This window comes from Physeter macrocephalus, chromosome 1 (genome assembly GCF_002837175.3).
Source record: "Physeter macrocephalus isolate SW-GA chromosome 1, ASM283717v5, whole genome shotgun sequence".
In the NCBI taxonomy this organism is placed as follows: domain Eukaryota; kingdom Metazoa; phylum Chordata; class Mammalia; order Artiodactyla; family Physeteridae; genus Physeter; species Physeter macrocephalus.
The window spans coordinates 40,234,853-40,252,806 of NC_041214.2; the positions used below are offsets into that span (position 1 = coordinate 40,234,853).

Genomic DNA, 17,954 nt, shown 5'->3' on the forward strand with positions numbered 1-17,954 from the left:
GAAAAGATGAACACCCACCTAGAATCTTCAACTCATTTGAGTACATTTGCTTAATTATAATGTCTATCTGTCCCTCATTCTGTCAATCCATCTTATTGTATTATTTTAATTACCTAAATTATTTGTTGCCACTCCTGATTCCCTTCTGCAAAAGGACAGCTACTGAAAAGTTGTTTGTATGTATTTAAAACTGTTATCTTACCTTTATTGCTTTCAGTTCAAGAAATGTTTGGCTATACATGCTTTGAACGTTTTGTCACTTCTCTAAATTGTCTATCGGGTATAAAGACAAACCCTTCAGGAGAGGAGAGCTCACTCGTTTCTCTTTTGCAAAAAAAAAAAAAGAAAAAAGAAAAAAAGAAAAAGAAAAAGATACTGAAACATTTTCTAAGGTTACTAGATAAACTGAAAAGCTCACAGAAAACCAAGTTTTTAGGGGGAAAACAACTGTTAGCTTTATTTAGTTAATCAAGCAACTTGACATACAAGTGGCTTTGAAACCACTTTGCAGAAAAGTTACACTACTAAAGCTAAGTAATTATGTTATCTTTATACTTTCTCATGGTATGTAATTCTATGATGTATACATTCCACAATGTGATTCTATGATGCATAACTGTCATTTTCTGTCAGTAAAACTTTTACTCCCAATTCACATAATGGAATTTAAATGCATCAGTATTTCCTGGAGTTTGGTTATTAATCTAAATGAATATACCACTGTATCTCCACAATTCCCTTTATCCTTAAGCTCTCTTAGTCCCTCACTCAGTACAGGTGCTTTCAAACTCACTGAAACACCTAGTTCTTTGACTTCATTTCATTTCAATCCCCTCTTCCCCTTCTAGTTTCCCTTCCTTCCCTATCAGAAGTAGACTATCTGAGCTACTATTGCAACTAAGCTTTTCCCAGTACAATGTCCTCTTGCTCCATGCCTATCAGCTGTGTCTTTCTTGAAAACCCTCCAAAACTTGTTCAGTCTCAGTCGCCTCCTCTGACTCTACACTCCATTTGCTGAAAGCAGAGGAAATAATGGACGAATAGGAATTCCTTCCACCTTTCCACCCAGCTGAAACACACCCACAGGCGCTGTGGCTGTCAGAGAGGTGCACCACTCAGAGAGAACCTGCTGGAAGGAGTGCCGTCCACTGTCATACCTTCTGGATCCACCACAGTGCTCATGCCAGAGAGAGAGATGCCGGGGGAACCCATTCCCACCCAACACAGGGCGTCTCTCAGGCAGCATGTGCTCTGCCCACCACCCTGCACCACTGGCCTGGCTGGGACCTTCTCAAAGCTGCACTCGTGTCTGAGACTCTTCTTCCCCAACCTGTCTTCCCTCCTCTTCTCTCATCACAGGTGTCAGGCTTGCATTAAGGTCTGAAGCTCTCCCTCCTCACTCCCGTTCCCTTTCTTCCTTACCTTCTAAAGGCTTCCCCTGATAAATTTCTTAAAACTTCCATTTCTATCTTGGCATCTGCTTCCTGGAGGACCTGAACTGTCGCATCCACTATTTCCTACTTCTGGGATTGTCGGTTAAAAAAAAACAAAAATTCACCCTCCTCCTATAAAAACAAATCTCTCCACTAGCGTTGGCTCCAAATCTGTCTCATCTTTTCACAGATTTTAATCAACAATATGCCTAAACAGAAGTCATTCTCTTCCCCTTCAAAATGTTGCTCTTAGGCTCGCTATCTATGGAAAGACACCACCAAGATACAGCCAGATACCTGTATTTTCCTCTTGCCCCTCTCACATCAATCACCTGTTAAATCCAGTCAATTCTACCTCCTAAATTAGTCCCTTCTCCCTTACTCCTGACTCTGACTTAATCTAGTGTCTCAATTCTTTCCTGACCTCCTGCAGTAGTCTCCTACCTAATAGCCTGGCTCTTCAGATCTCCCTCCAATTCACTTAAATACCTAAATGTCACCTAAGTGCTTCTTCTAAAATTCAAATCCGATCACACCACTCCTTGGCTTAAATTCTTTCAGTAAGTCACAATACCTAGCATTGCAATCCGGGGCTCTTCCTACCCTATCTTTCTTCCTCTTCTTTTTCCTCCAAGAAAAAAAGCCCAAACTCTTAGTATAATCCACAAGACTCTTCAAAAATCTAGATTTTATACCTTACAATCTCAGGTGTCAATATTACCCAACCTGTGAACCTAAACTGCGTGCAGTTCCTCAAATACACTTTAGGTTTGCAATCATCTCTGGGCCACCGCAGGCAATACCTCCCTCTTGTCTGTCTTCAACGTGCCTCACACACAGCTCAGTCTGCACCTTCTCTGGAAGTCTCCCTGGAACCATCCCCCAGTCCTACCTACAAGCTGCTTTAAGTACTCTTTTTCTGCAGTCCACTATCTCCCATGCATGACTCTATCATGTCATTCATCCCCCTTGATGTTAATTTTTTTAACTGCCATTCTCCCTCCTATAAACTGCAAGCTCCTAAAGGAAGAATCATATTTTAACTTGTTGATCCAACACCTAGAATACTGTTTGCAGTAATACATAACTAAGCAAAAAGTTTTGTGGAAGGAAGGGAGGGAGGGAGGGAGGGAGGGAGGGAGGGAGGAAGAAAAGATCCTTAGTATCTCAATAAATTTGTAAATTATTTTACAAAGTAAATGTAACTCGCACTTGCTGGTTCTTGTCTTCACCCCTGTGATAGTTAATTTTATATGTCAACCTGACTGGGCTAAGGAATGCCAAGGTAGCTGATAAAACATCGTTTCTGGGTGTGTCTGTGTTAAGTGTCTCCATAAGAGATTAGCATTTAAAGCAGACTGAGTTTTTAAGAAGCCAGTGTGAGTGGGCATCACCCAATATATCCAAGGCCCAAACAGAACAATAGGTGAAGGAAGGGCAAATTCGTGCTCTTAGCTCAGGCTGAGACATTTGGACAGAGACCAGGATTTAGTCCATCTCCCCCATTCCCCATGCCATCACCCCAATTCTCAGGCCTTCAGACTTAACCTGAATCACACAACGTAGGTCTTCCTAGTTCATCAGCTCGCAGGCAGCAGATCAGGGGACTTCTTAGCCCCTAAGCTGCATGAGACAATTTCTGTATTTTATACATATAGATCCTTTTGGTTCTGTTTCCCTGGAGAACTCTGACTAATACAACCCACAGTGCAGGATTCCAGGTTCCTATATTTTTGTTCCCCAAACATTGCTGGGAGTCATCCTGAAGTGTCTCACATGTGTTCATGAGCCACACCAGTCAGCTGCCAGTCACCTCCCAGGGCACGTCTATCATTCACCCCTCTTTGTGCCTCTCTGGGTGGTATTTGAGGTCTGCTGGTTCCATTCCCTCCAAACTAAGCTTGGGTGGGCCTCACCTGTTCCCCCACCCAGGTACTGCCTCTGCTCTGGACTGCTGATCACCGGTGGCGACTGTCACCCACAGGGCCCCATTCACTGCAGCCTGCTTCCCCTCCACCGGGCGCTAGCCACCGCTTTATCCAGCAGCACCGCCGTCACCCAGCCCCCCCCCCCACACCTTTCTAACAAGGCCAGGGCAGTGCGGTCCGTAAAATGCCAGTCACTCAGTGGATGGTGGCAAAAAAGGGGAAAGAATGCCTTTCTACTGGACTCTAAGTTTAGAGGTACAAGGACCATGCCACTTGTCCCCAAACATCTTATATTTCTCCTTGTTCTCTTGTTCTTTCTTAATTTCTTTAAGGTATCCTTCTATCTCCACTGGTCTCTGACACAAGGCCTGAGAGATCTAGACCCGAAAGCAAAACAGACTCCAGGCTGAATTCAGAAATGCTCCTTCTCTAACAGCTGAGATGGCATCACCAGGTCTGGCTCTTTACTCTTTATTTTTTCTTTAAAAAATTTTCACTTTTGTTCCTACACATCGAAGACTAGTGGCAGGCCAGCCACGCCCCAGATGTGGCTGAACCCCCGCAAGGAACACAAGCAAGGGCCACACTGGGGACATGCTGCGCAGAAGGAGTCTTAAACACTAAAACAAAACACACAACTATTAAACATGCACTGCCCTTTCGTGCTCCATGTTTCTCATACTTAATATACTCCATTAAAAACTTTACATTAAAATTCCTGAATTATGTGTGTCACTCAAAGCAGCTTGCCCACTGACAAATGAAAGCCTCCCTTTTGGGGAAATATTTCACAAATTACCCTTTTTATCTGAATTCCAGGGTGATTAGGCCAGCAGCGTCACATCACCCACCCTGCAGCACGTCGGGCAGTAGCAGGCATCCCTCCTCTGTCGGCATTCCGAAAGGCATTTCCAGGCCGACACCAGGGTGGGAAAAGAATGGCCAGAGAGAGGAGAGCAAGCAAGAAGCCGCCTGGCTGGGGATCACCAGAGTCAACCCTACAATTCGAGGATCCATTCTTTATGCCATAAGAACACAGGCAAGAAAGAACAATAACTTTTCTTGCAAGTTCCACACTGGATTCAGACTCTACATTAGAGGGTAATCTGTACTAATAAAGTATGAATGTAAATAAGACAAAGAATGGACTAGAGCAAAAAAAACATAATGCAAGGTCTCTGAGAACAAAAGCACATTTTAAAGAAAATGTGCAGTGAACATCAACATTACTAGTAGTTCAATTTCATTCAAAAATTGATATACACTTAGAAATTAAATCCTTGGCTTTATAAACATGATGAATAAGCAAATACTTCAGGATAATATACTTTTTACCACAAGCATTTTATGAAAGAAAATTTTCCTCAAAGCTCCAACACTAACAAATTCCAAAGTCTTCAGTCACTAAAAATAGAGCTCCTTATTTTTCCTTATCTATTTTGATACTTTTAGCAGTCTCATAAATTGCCTATTTTTTGGATTTTAACAACCAGTCGTCCTAGCAGTTTTACATTTTCGTAAAGAAAAAGGAAATACATATGTGTGTTTTAAATTTTATGCTTTAAAAATTAATCTTTACAACAAATACAGCTCGATCTTTAAAAGGAGAGGGAAGAGGCTTTAAAGGCATAAAGGAAATAAAAATGGACAAGGATTGAGGCAGTATGGTATAGATTTCAGGTAATTTTAAGCACTGGATAATTGTGATCTAGAAAGAAGGCCTCAATTCAGTTATAAATATATTTTAAAAAATAGCACACTATTCCCTTAGAGAATCTGGATGGTGGCATTTTTGAAATAAGCAATGAAACGGCAGGGGGAAAAACAACCTCTCCTTATGTTGCATTTATTCAATTTGTGGACTCCTACTGCAGGTGGTCCTTGAAACAATAACATAAAAGACTTCTAAAACAAAATGGATAAATATGACCATTTATTTAAAATTCAGGCAGTTTTTTGAAAAACTCTATTTCTATTCAGAGAGTCCAATTATCTACAAGATATATACAAGTTGCAGTACAAGCCATTATGATTGATTGATTTTAAACAAAAATACTAGCAAATATATACACAAAATGAATCTTAGCTCCCTTCAAAATATCCATTTTGAGCAGCTATACATCAATTCCACTGAATTCAAAAAGAGGCACTGCTAAAATACTTTGATTAATGGATTATGTATACATCTTCCCAAGGGGACTATTTCAAAGGGAATAACACACATTTGAATAAACAGGTTCTGATGTATTTATTTAAAAACTGACCTCACTAATCTATAGTCAAATGTAATATAGAAAACAAACTTTAAAACACATAACGTTCTCTGAACAAATAAATTTCTATTTGAAATTTACACATTCAAAATAAATCTTTTCCTGCCACCCATGTAAGAAAATGGAAAGTGATGAGGGATAGAAAGGTAAGTATTATAAAGTCAAATAAGTATAAAAGGCCATTATATTCACTACCTTTTGAGAAGTAAGTTACCTATTGAGGAAAAAAGAAAAAGAAACAAACTCCAAATTTAGACTAAGCATTCTGTAACAAGCAGCAACAAATACACTGAGGGTGGTCTTTAAAGTCTGCATTGCACATATAAATTTCTTTTAGCTGTAGTATATGCAGTATATAGTTCCAACTAATAAACAACAATTCATCCAAAAATGCAACCCATCTTGAAATAATAGTACTTCCAGAAAAGCAAACTACTGTCGATTACAGTTTAGCACTTAAAGGACAGTAATTTTTATTCTTACCTATGCAGTGACTTGAAATAGGTATAATTAAAAACTAACTTGTAGGGCTTCCCTGGTGCCGCAGTGGTTGAGAATCCACCTGACAATGCAGGGGACAAGGGTTCAAGACCTGGTCCGGGAAGATCCCACATGCCGCGGAGCAACTAAGCCTGTGCGCCACAACTACTGAGCCTGCGCTCTAGAGCCTGCGTGCCACAGCTACTGAAGCCTGCGTGCCTAGAGCCCGTGCTCCGCAACAAGAGAAGCCGCCGCAATGAGAAGCCCACGCACCTCAAAGAAGGGCAGCACCCGCTTGCCGCAACTAGAGAAAAGCCTGCACACAGCAACGAAGACCCAACGCAGCCAAAACTAAAAAAAAAAAAGCTCACTCTTTAAAAAAAAAAAAAAAAAAAACTAACTTGTAATTACTATAACTATGCATCTATAGAAACATCCACACACTTTTAAATATATATATATTTTCTTCAATTTGTCTTAATCTTAAAACTGTTCACAGAGTAGTTTTTATTTTAAAAAAATTTTAATGCAAGGCATGTCATTTTACCCTTTTTTGTTTACTTGTTATGAAAATGATACAAAACAAATACTGTGACCACAAGCCCTGGGTGTTCAGTGCTTTCAATCAAATCACTGCAATTAATATGAAATTCTAAATACAGAATATAATACCACATAAATAGTATAACAGCCAAGTCCTGTCTAAGAAGCCATATGTTTTTTCCCATTGTTCAAAAAAAGGAGATGACTTCCCGTCACTTATGTTTCTGATTAGCAAGGTGATTTATGCCACAATCACTAAAAATGCCAGCAAGTGAATGAGAAAATGCATAGTGACTGCGCCAGATGTGCACAATAAACAGGAATCCCATTGTAATCTCTGGTACTTAGTTTATATGAAGGTAATGTAGGAAACACTCTTGGATATGGCAAAGTCACTCTTTTTTTACATTTGACTATAAATGATATGAAATAAATTGTGTGTTTTATACTTTATGGCATGCATACATTGATAAATTAGGTAGCGTTTTGTATCCCGACTTATCTACAAGACAAACCTGGCTAAGATCATGGGGATTAATTGCTTCAGAAGTGTGAAATGCAGCTTTTCCATTCTTTTCTGCACACTCAGTGAAGAAACAATGATTAATCACTGTTTAACTATTCTCTTGAGGATCTACAAGATTGCCAAAGCAGGACTTATCCTCATAAATCCAAAAAATACAGGTTTAGATTTGTTGCCAACAAATGAAAGAACATGAACTTAAACCCATTTGTTATCAGATTAAAATAATGTCAAGGTTTTAGAACCTCATTGGTACACAATTCCCTTTTAATCGGTGACTTCAATAGGAAATGAGATTAACACATAAGATATAACAAAAGTACACGTATTTTACAAAAGTAATAATAAACCTATTTTTTTAATTATAAAATATCCTCAGCCTAATGTCAAACATACTATTGAACTTGAGCTGATAACCTCCTTTAAATACATAAATACTTCAATTCCTCTGTGCTATTTATAAAGAATAAAATACATGTTATCAGATGAAAAACATTTCTAAATGGTTATTTCAAATGGAAAATGACTGCTTATTTCAAGAAATCTTATTCTAGACAGCTACAGCTGAAGGACAATTATGTGGATAAAATTATTTAGTTCCAATAGTACTAACAGAAACATATTTATAAGTCTTTATAAGACTAAAAATGTAAAACTTCAAACTTTAAGCCTATTCTATAAATGACCCAAAAATATGTTGAAGATAAGTACACGAGAAGAGAGGTTTCAAATATATTCCAAGTAATTTAGGCTTTCTATATATCTTCAGTCAATATTCCCTACACACTGAAGAAATTAAGTAACTCTTAAGCATTTATAAAATTTTTAAAACATATTTTTAATAGCGGAAAACTTATTTTGTCACAATATTAAAATGTTAGCATCGTAATGGTCAAATCGTTACAAATTAAAGATTTTAAAAATCCCCTTTAAATGTGTTAGCTGTTCACAGCCTTCAAAGTATTCCTAAACGGGAATAACCTAAAGTAAAAACTTCAAACTTCTATGTAAAATAGAAATACAGTTACTTTTCACGTATAACGGACCCCTTTTCTATTTGTCTAATTATGTGTTTATCTAACTTCTCCTTTCCAGTTCATGATACTCCTTTCAGGTCTACCAGGTACCACAGAGACTAGCAGAACTGCAAGGAAGCGGAGGTGAAAGTGGTGATCAAGTTCACTGTCTGATAAGTGTTTGTAAAAGTGAGTAAGGAGGAGAGAAAGCAAAGCAGATTCCATATTTTCCACATTTCATTTTTATCTAGAGTTGGCTGTTTCTCCATTATCAAAAAGTGAGAGTTATGTCTGGTGTGTGTACATTGAAAACCTAGAAAAATGCACAATGAACTAGGCAAAAAAAAAAAAAAAAGAAAGAAAAAAAAGAAAACTGAGTCTCCTTACATCATCCAATTTAAAAAGGAAAACATCATAAAATGACATATTTAAGAGTTAGCTCAGTACCCGCCACAGCGTAAACAGTCAATAAATATTTGTTGATCAAATGAATAGATGAATTCAAATTGATTCTACTCTGGAAGCTGATGACATTTTAGAGTCTATAAATAGAGCATCGCCCTTTCACCTTCTCCTGACACTCCCAAAGATCTTCTCCACTTAAAATGTTTTAATTCAATGAAAAATATTTAGGAAGAACCATTCTTAAGTGTTACTCAAAATATGCCACTAGCATAATGCCTCACAGAGATGCTAATCGTTTTGTTTAACCTGGAAAAACTATTAGGATGGACTTGGAGGTTTGAGGATGGAACTTGCAAAGGACACAAGTGTGTCAGAATGAGATAGCTGGGATTTTTGAAACAAGTCTGTGCTTATAAAGGGAAAGTCACTGGCAACTGGTTTAAGTTAACAACCTAAACACAGAAGCCAAGTCCAGATGACAAAATGGCAGCTTACTGGAGAAATGTATATGTGAAGCCCAGGGAAGGAGACAAGTTAAATGACGTTAAATAATAAAGTTATTTAACAAGGAATCAGCTAGGAAGATAGTGAAGGAGTGGCCTGTGACACCTTGACTATTTGCCTGTAAAAAGGAGAACTCGCCAAAGACCCTTCTCAGAGTTAGCCCGTGATATACTGGGTGGCCTCACCACAAATAACAGTTATATGTCACATGTTAGACCATGATATAATGTGGGCACATACCAAAGAAAAATGAGAGAGAACTTTCATTCTTGCTTAAAGGGGAACACAATAAGCTAGACCCTGCCTTTAGAGGGAATCAGAATAAAGTTATAAGAAGCCGAAGTCATCTTATTTCTAATTATTACTTCCATAACAGTTGGTGCTTCCAAAGACAGAGAACTAAGTAAACTGACAGTAAACCAAATATACTGACTCAGTAAATGTGTCCTAGGAAGACAAGTGAATGTATGGATATAAAGGAGATATTATTCAAAAATGTCTTCCAGTCCAGTGACCAAGGAACTTGTGCCAGGTTTTAGGAAAAGGCAGGGTCTGCAAAGAATAAAAATTAGTTATTTAAACCCAAGAGGGACCCACTAGAGGTGCTATGAGGAAAAGTAAGCACAAGGCTAGTCAGTTTTTTGGTCTCAAAATTGCAACTGATCCTTGAATAATGCAGGGATTAGTTCAAATATAATTTACAGTTGGCTGTCTGTATCCAAGGTTGCCAGGCATTTGCAGATTCAACCAACCATGGACCGTGTATTACTACAGTATTTACTATATTTATATTGAAAAAAATCCACATATAGACGGACCTATGCAGTTCAAACCTGTCTTGTTCAAGGGTCACCTAATTCCTTTCCCACCTGTTATCCTTCCTAACTTAAACTCTACAGTACTGGAGCACAGCAAACACGCTGCTTGAATCATGTCCCAAGACAACATGAGCAGTTCCTACAGACAGAGGGGAAGTTGTATCACTATCGAGACCTGGGAACTTGAGCAAGAATGGGTAGGAAGAGCAACATTATTCCATTTCAGAAACACATGAGAGTGATTCCAGAGATCACCTTATACCAGGAAGAAAATGCTGGAACTCTAACGTTATCACTGTATCCCGTATTTATCAAGTGTGCTCCTGAGCTGAGGTGACTGGGAGAAATACAAGCCAGAAGGAGAACAATAGACTGCAGGCATTCGTAGATTTTTACATTCATGATTTCACCGTTGTTCAAGCAATCCGGGACACGAAGTAATTCATCATTTTTCTGATAAGTGAATTTGAACCACAAGCTACCTAAGGCTGGTGTGAGAAAGCATTTCTGCTTCTGATCCTAATGTAGCTTGGTGGTTCTCTAGAACATACTCCAGAAATATTTACACATTTGAGATTTTTCAAAAACTTCAAGAGGTGCATCCTTCATAAATGCTTGTTGTATGTCTTCATTATAGTAACAGAATTTTTTAACATACAAAATTCCTAAACTGGAAACCACCATTCATCTACGTTACTACAATAAAAATCACAAAGCGGTAAGCTGAACAGGACAAGCCTAAATAAGTGGGAGGCAGCTAGTCGTGACGCTTCTGGTATGTGACATATCCCGGAAGTAACACAAAGCTTGACTGAAGACTTTTACAGATGGATCTGTGCCTGTGTGTGCTGCCTGCCTTCCTATTATTAAGAATAAACCACCCATGCTCCTACCTAAGGCCAGTCTCTCCACTTGTGTACCTTGCTTCAGCAATTCACTACTCTTTCCTGTATCATCAGTTTATTCCTCTTTACTGCGGCATTATCAATATTGATGTATGCTGCTTCTCTTCTCCGCTAAAAAAAAAAAAAAAAAAAAAAAATTGTCTCTTGACCAACTTTCCCCCTTAAGTTGCCACATATGTTTCTCCTCCCACTCCACCTTGAACTCACTCCACCCTGAACCCACCCCAGTATGACTTGTGTCCTCCACTGAAACTGCTCTTCTCAAAGTCACCAATGACCTCCCACTGCTAAATCCAACAATCAATTCACAGTTCATGTAAAACTTCACATTTCAGCAACATGTGCCACGGATGATCACTCCCCTTCCTTGGCACATTTACATCACATAGCTTCCTGAGCTTTCAGGTATTTCAAAAGCCAAAGGAGTTTTCCTTTTACCTAGCTCGGTTTTCCTTCCCTGGCCTCCTCAACTAATTCCTCTTCTCCTGACCCCTAGATGTAAAAGGCCCCAAAGCTGGGTCCTTCAGTTGCCTCTAGCTGTATCTACCGGATTGCGTCAATATTACCCCTTTAAAAATACCATCCACAATTGGTAATTTTCACAGCTTTTTCTTCATCTCAGACCTTTCCTCTGAACTCTGGGATAGTACCTGTCTCCTTGACCTCTCCACTTAAATGTCTAATAAACATCTTCAACTTAGCATGTCCAGAACCAAACACCTGACCTTCTCCTTTTATAAGCTTCCCCTTCTTCATTAAATAAAACTCTTATCTTCCTAGTTAGTCAGAGCAAAAACAGTACCAGAGGCGAATTTGACTCCCTGCCTTCACTCATAACTCAAATCCAATCCATCAGCAAATCCTGTTGTTCAAACTGCAATTACCTCTCACCTCTAACCTTCTACACGGTCCCTCTGCTTCTGGGCTTGCTCCCTCTACAGTCCTTTCTCAACCAGGCAGAATGTAATTTTTTTGAACTATACATCAGATGTTGATACTTACTTGCCAATAACTTCCCATCTCATTCAGAATAAAAGCCAAATGCACGTCTCTAAAAGACTAGATTCCCAGTTATCTCTCTAACTTAATCCCTACTACTCTCTCCTCACATTGCTGCAGCCACACTGACCTCTCTGTTGTTCCTTGAACACATCAGTAATATTCCTACATCAGGGCCTTTGTACTACTTGTTTGCTCTGCTTGAGGTGCACACTCTATCACCTCCATCTGACATTTACTAAAGTGTTCCGTTCTCAGGGAAGTACTCCCTGACCACCCTATTTACAATTTCCATCAGTCCCCCTATGCTATTAACTCTCTATCCTCCCCTCCTTGCTTTATTTTCCTTTATAGCCCCACTATCTAACTGACTACATACTTTACTTATTTATCTTGCTTCTTGTCAACCTCTCTACCCTAAAAAGCAAGCGTAATCAAATCATGAATTTTTCTCTATTTTGTTTTCACTGTTAATATCTCCTAGAAAACTCTTCAATGAGTAAGACTACCTTCAAATTTCTCAGGAGGAACAATGGATGTTAGAAACAAACTGAGCAATGTCTTCAAAGTTCTGAGGAAAATTATTTTAACTCTAGAAATACTAATATATACCCAGATAAATTATCAATCAACTGTGAGAATAAAAATATTTTCTAATATGCATAACTCAAAAAATTCATCTTTCACCATTTAACCTTCTGAAAATTTATTTAAATTGTGACAATGGGACACAAGAATCATTAGAACTAACCCAGAAATATAATGAAAAGAAATCTGAGTGTAACAGTTCTGCAAAAGGCCAACGAAGCTCTGGTCCATACTAAAACAGAAGGTCCAGGTTAAGTGATGTATTTCTTCAACAAGACAGTAGGTAACCTAACAAAAATTTATTTTACGATTTAAAATCATACATTATAAAGCCTAAAAGTACAGTTGTGGTGTGCTATCCATAAATGGAGAGACACAGACCTCCTATGAGCATTAAGTGAAAAGAATGGTAATTTAAAACTCTGGTAAAAACAAAGAACTATACACACATGCGGGGGAAAAAATGGTATAAATATGAAGCAAAATACAGTATTTTTGAGAAGATGAAGAAAACGAAGAAATCTTTTGTTCCGGAAAACAATTTCTACTGGTCAGTTAATTCTGCACAGAACACAGAATTAAGTGATACTCTGAATTGATATATAATCACTATATTAGAAATAATGAATATAATCACCTCTCTACAATGTTACTTTGCTGAAAGTCATTTATCACTATCATATTCTGATTATCAAAAAAAAAAGGAAAATAACAAGTTTTGACAAGATGTGGAGAAAGTGGAACCCTCACACATTGCTGGTGGGAATATAAAAGGCTACAGCCACTGTGGAAAACAACTTGGTGGTTCCTCAAAAAGGTAAATAAAAAATTACAGCATGACCCAGCAATTATACTCCTAGGTATATACCTAACAGAACTGAAAACAGGTGCTGAAATAAGAACATGTGCACCTAAATCCACAGAAGAACTACTCACAAGAGCCAAAAGGTGGAAGCAAACCAAACAATTATATATACAATGGAATATGACTCAACTGTGAAAATGCATAAAGTACTGACACATAACTGACACATGCTACAATACAGATGAACCTTGAAAACAGTACAAGTGAAAGAAGCCAGACATAAAAGGTCATGTACTACATGATTCCATTTATATGAAATATTCAAAATAGATAAATCCTTAGAGACAGAATACAGACTGATGGATACCAGGAGTTGGGAGGAGGTCAGAATGAGGAGAAACTGTTTAAAAAGTAGGGCATTCTACCTTGGAGTGATGGAAATGTGTGTAACTAGAGAGAGGTGGTGGGTTCTACAGAATTATTCACTTAATTTTATGTTACATAAATTTCACCTCAATAAAATATTCTAAAAAAAAGATATTCTACTTTTAGATCAGTCTTTTTGTATTTTCTTATTTCCAGAGTATTTAAAGATTTCCATAATCTTCTTTCATATTGGAAGTCTCTTAGGATCAAATATTTTATTATTTTGAAGGAACATTTATCTCAGATTCACTAATCATTTAAGTTTCATTTCATTTTTTCCCCTCTGTTAAATCCAAGTAAAATTTTTTTAAATGTTAATTTTTCATCTATTACATCAGTTCATCACCAGAAGATAGGAGTAGGGATTTTTTGCTTGTTTCTTTTTTACATTATTTTTATCTTTTATTTTTTCACCTCTACTGATGTACAACTGACCTCAATATAATAAAATGTAAGATATTTAAAGTGTATACTGTGTTGCTTTTTACTTTGACGTACTCCTGCCCACTTACTGATTTACGCTTTTTTTGCCTCTGCTATTGGTGTCTAATTTAAAAAACAAAAAAAGCATTGCCAGGACCAATGTCAAGCACCTTACCACATCTGCTTCTAGGAGTTTTTATGGTCAAGGTTTTCTTTTCAAGTCTTTAATCCATTTGGAGTTGATTTTTGTGTATTGTGTAAGACAGCGGTCCAATTTCATACTTTTGCCTGTGGCTGTCCAATTTTCCCAACACTGTTTATTAAAAGAGACTATCCTTTCCCCAGTGAATATTCTTAGATCTTTTGCTATAAATTAATTGACCATCTATGTGTGGTTTATTTCTGGGCTCGCAATTCTTTTCCATTAGTCTATATGTCTGTGTTTATGCTAATACCATACTGGTTAGATTATGTGCCTTTGTAATATAATTTGAAATCAAGAAGTACGATGCCTTCAGCTTTGTTCTTTCTCAAGAGTGCTTTGGCTATTCAGGGTATTTTGTGGTTCCATACAAATTTTAGGATAGCTTTTTCTATTTATGTGAAAAATGCCATTGGGCTTCTGATGGAGATTTCATTGAATCTGTAGATTGCTTTGGGTAGTATGAACATTTTAACAATATCAATTCTTCCAATCCATGAGCACAGACTATTTTTCTATTTATTTGTGTCTACTTCAATTTCTTTCATCAATGTCTTAAAATATTCAGTATACATATCTTTCACCTCCTTGGTTAAATTTATTCCTGAGTTTTATTCTTTTTGATGCAATTGTAAATGGGACTGTTTCCTTAATTTCTCTTTCTGATAGTTCATCGTTAGTGTATAGAAATGCAACAGATTTTTATATATTGATTGTGTATTCTGCAAATTTACTGAATGTGTTTATTAATTGTGGCAGTTTTTTTGGTGGAGTTTTCTACATATAATATCATACCTCTGTTTTATTTCTTCCTTTCTGATCTGAATACATTGGGGTGTTTTTTTTTTGTTTTTTTCTGTTTTTGGTTTTCAGTTGTTTGCTTGCTCTGGCTGGAACTTCCAGGACTATGTCAAATAAAATTGGTGAGATTGTTTCTTGGAATATGGGAAACACCATCTTGTTTCTCATGGTTACTCACTGCAAAAAACAACCCTGATAACTAGCCCAAGAAAATAACACTCAGGTTCTTGTTGGGGCGGGGCAACAAGTTTGGGCATTCTTGTCATATTCCTGATCTTAGAAAAAAAAGCTTTCAGCTTGTCACCATAAAGTATGATGTTAGCTATGGGTTTCTCATATGTGGTCTTTATTAATATATTCCCTCTATACCCAGTTTGTTGAAAGTTCATACCATGATGTTGAATTTTGTCAAATGCTCTTTCTGCATCTACTGAGATGATCATATGATTTTCATCCTTCATTTTATCAATGTGGTGTACCACATTGATTTGTGGATAATGAACCGTACTTGTATCCCTGGAAAAAATCCCACTTGATCATGGTGTGTGATCCTTTTAATGTGCTGTTGAAATTGGTTCAATACAGTTTGTTGAGGATTTCTGCATCTGTGTTCATCAGGAATACTGGTGTGTAATTTTCTTTTCTTGTAGTGTCCATGCCTGGTTTTGGTATCAGGGTAATGCTCGCCTGATAAAACAGACGTGTTCCCTCCTCTTCTATTTTTGAGGAGAGTTTGAGAAGGTTTGACATTAATTCTATTTTAAATGTTTGGTAGAATTCACCAGTGAAGCCATCTGGTCCAGGACTTTGCTGGGAAGTCTTGGATTACTGATTCTATCTCCTTACTATTGGACTATTCAGATTTTCTCTTTCTTCATGATTGATAGGTTGTATATTTCTAGAAATTCAACCATTTCTTCTAGGTTGTCCAATTTGTTGGTGAATAACTTCACAGCAGTTTCTTATGAACCTCTGTATTTAGTGGTGTCAGTTTTTGTCCACCTTGCCCTTTGGATATCTAGCTAAAGTTTTATCTATTTTATGTTTTTCAAAAAAACAGCTTTGGTTTCATTGATATTTTCTGCTGTTATTTTAATCTCTACTTCATTTATTTGTGCTTTCTGTTTTTTTCTATTCTTCTACTAATTTTATGCTTAGTTTGTTCTTTTTTCATTTCTTGAGATGTAATTTTAGGTTATTTACTTAGGCTTTCTTTTCCCTTTCTTTATGTGTGCGGTTTTTCTTTTTTCCTTTGAATGAAAGATTCCTCAGTATTTATAGTGCTTTACAATTTTCAAAAGTTTCACACACATGATTTCATATAATCCTATAATAATCCTTTTTATCCCCACCCCTACATTGCCCCTTCCCCCTTCCCTCTCCCAGCTGGTAAACACTAGTTTGTTCTTTATATCTGTGAGTCTGCTTCTTTTTTGTTTTATTCACTAATTTTGTTGTATTTTTTAGATTCCACATGTAAGTAGTGCCTAACAGTATTTGTCTTTCTCTGTCTGACTTATTTCACTTAGCATAATGCCCTCCAAGTCCATCCATGTTGCTGCAAATGGCAAATTTTATCATTTTTTAAGTAGTATTCCTGTGTGTGTGTGTGTGTGTGTGTGTGTGTGTGTGTATACACACACAAACAAAATATCTTCTTTATCCATTCATCTGTTGATGGACACTTGAGTTGCTTCCATACCCTGGCAAGTGTAAATACTGTTGCAATGAACACTCCAGTGCATGTAACTTTTTGACACAGTGTTTTTGTTTTGTTCAAATACACACCCAGGAGTGGAACTGCTGAGCCATGTAGTAGTTCTTTTTTTTACATTTTTTGAGAAACCTCCAAACTGTTTTCCACAGTGGTTGCACAAATTTACATCCTCACCAACAGTGTACAGGGGTTCCCTTTCCTCCACATCTTTGCCAACATTTTTTATTTGTGTTCTTTTTGATGATAGCCATTCTGACAGGTGTGAAGTGATACCTTATTGTGGTTTTTGATTTGCATTTCCCTGATTATTAGTGATGTTGAGCATCTTTTCATGTGCCTGTTGGCCATCTGCATTTCCTCTTTGCAAAAATGTCTATTCAGTTCATCTGCCCATTATTTATTTAATCAGGTTGTTTTTTTGATGTTGAGTTGTATGAGCTATGTATATATGTTGGATATTAACCCCTTATTGGTCATATCATTTGCAAATATCTTCTCCCATTCAGTAAGTTGTCTTTTCATTTTGTTGATGGCTTCCTTTGCTGTGCAAAAACTTTTAAGCTTAATTAGATCCTATATATTGATTTTTGGTTTTCTTTCCTTTGCTTTAGGAGATAGATCCAAAAAAATATTGCTGCAATTTATGTCAGAGTGTTCTGCCAATGTTTTCCTCTAGGAGTTTTATAATATCCAATCTTATATTTAGGTCTTAATCCATTTTGAGTTTATTTTTTTATGTGGTATTAGAGAATGTTCTAATTTCATTCTTTCACATGTAGCTGTCCAGTTTTCCCAGTACCACTTATTGAAGAGACTCTCTTTTCTCTGTAGTATATTTGTGCCTCCTTTGTCGTAGATTAACTGATCATAAGTACGTGGGTTTATTTCTGCGCTCTCTATTCTGTTCCATTGATGTATGAGTCTTTTTTAATTATCAAAGCTTTGTAGCATAGTCTAAAGTCAGGATGCATGATTCCTCCAGCTCATTGCTTCTTTCTCAAATTTGCTTTGGCTATTTGGGGTCTTTGGTGTTTCCATACCAATTTTAAAATTATTTGTTCTAGTTCTGTGAAAAATGCCACTGGTATTTTGATAGGGACTGCACTGAATCTGTAAGATTGCCTGTGGTAGTATGGTCATTTTAACAATATTAATTCTTCCAATC

At 37.1% G+C, this 17,954-nt stretch overlaps 1 protein-coding gene across 8 annotated transcripts in view; it reads right to left on the reverse strand.

Moving 5' to 3' along the window:
- TBC1D5 (TBC1 domain family member 5) overlaps positions 1–17,954 on the reverse strand; it is a 553,958-nt gene that overhangs the window by 403,756 nt on the left and 132,248 nt on the right. Inside the window, exon 4 of one of the 8 annotated variants that reach the window (XM_055078755.1) lies at positions 10,817–10,939. The exons of the other annotated variants lie outside the window; for them this stretch is intronic. The gene's annotated coding sequence lies outside the window, so the exon portion shown is untranslated. The remainder of the gene's footprint in view (positions 1–10,816; positions 10,940–17,954) is intronic. 8 annotated transcript variants of the gene reach the window in all.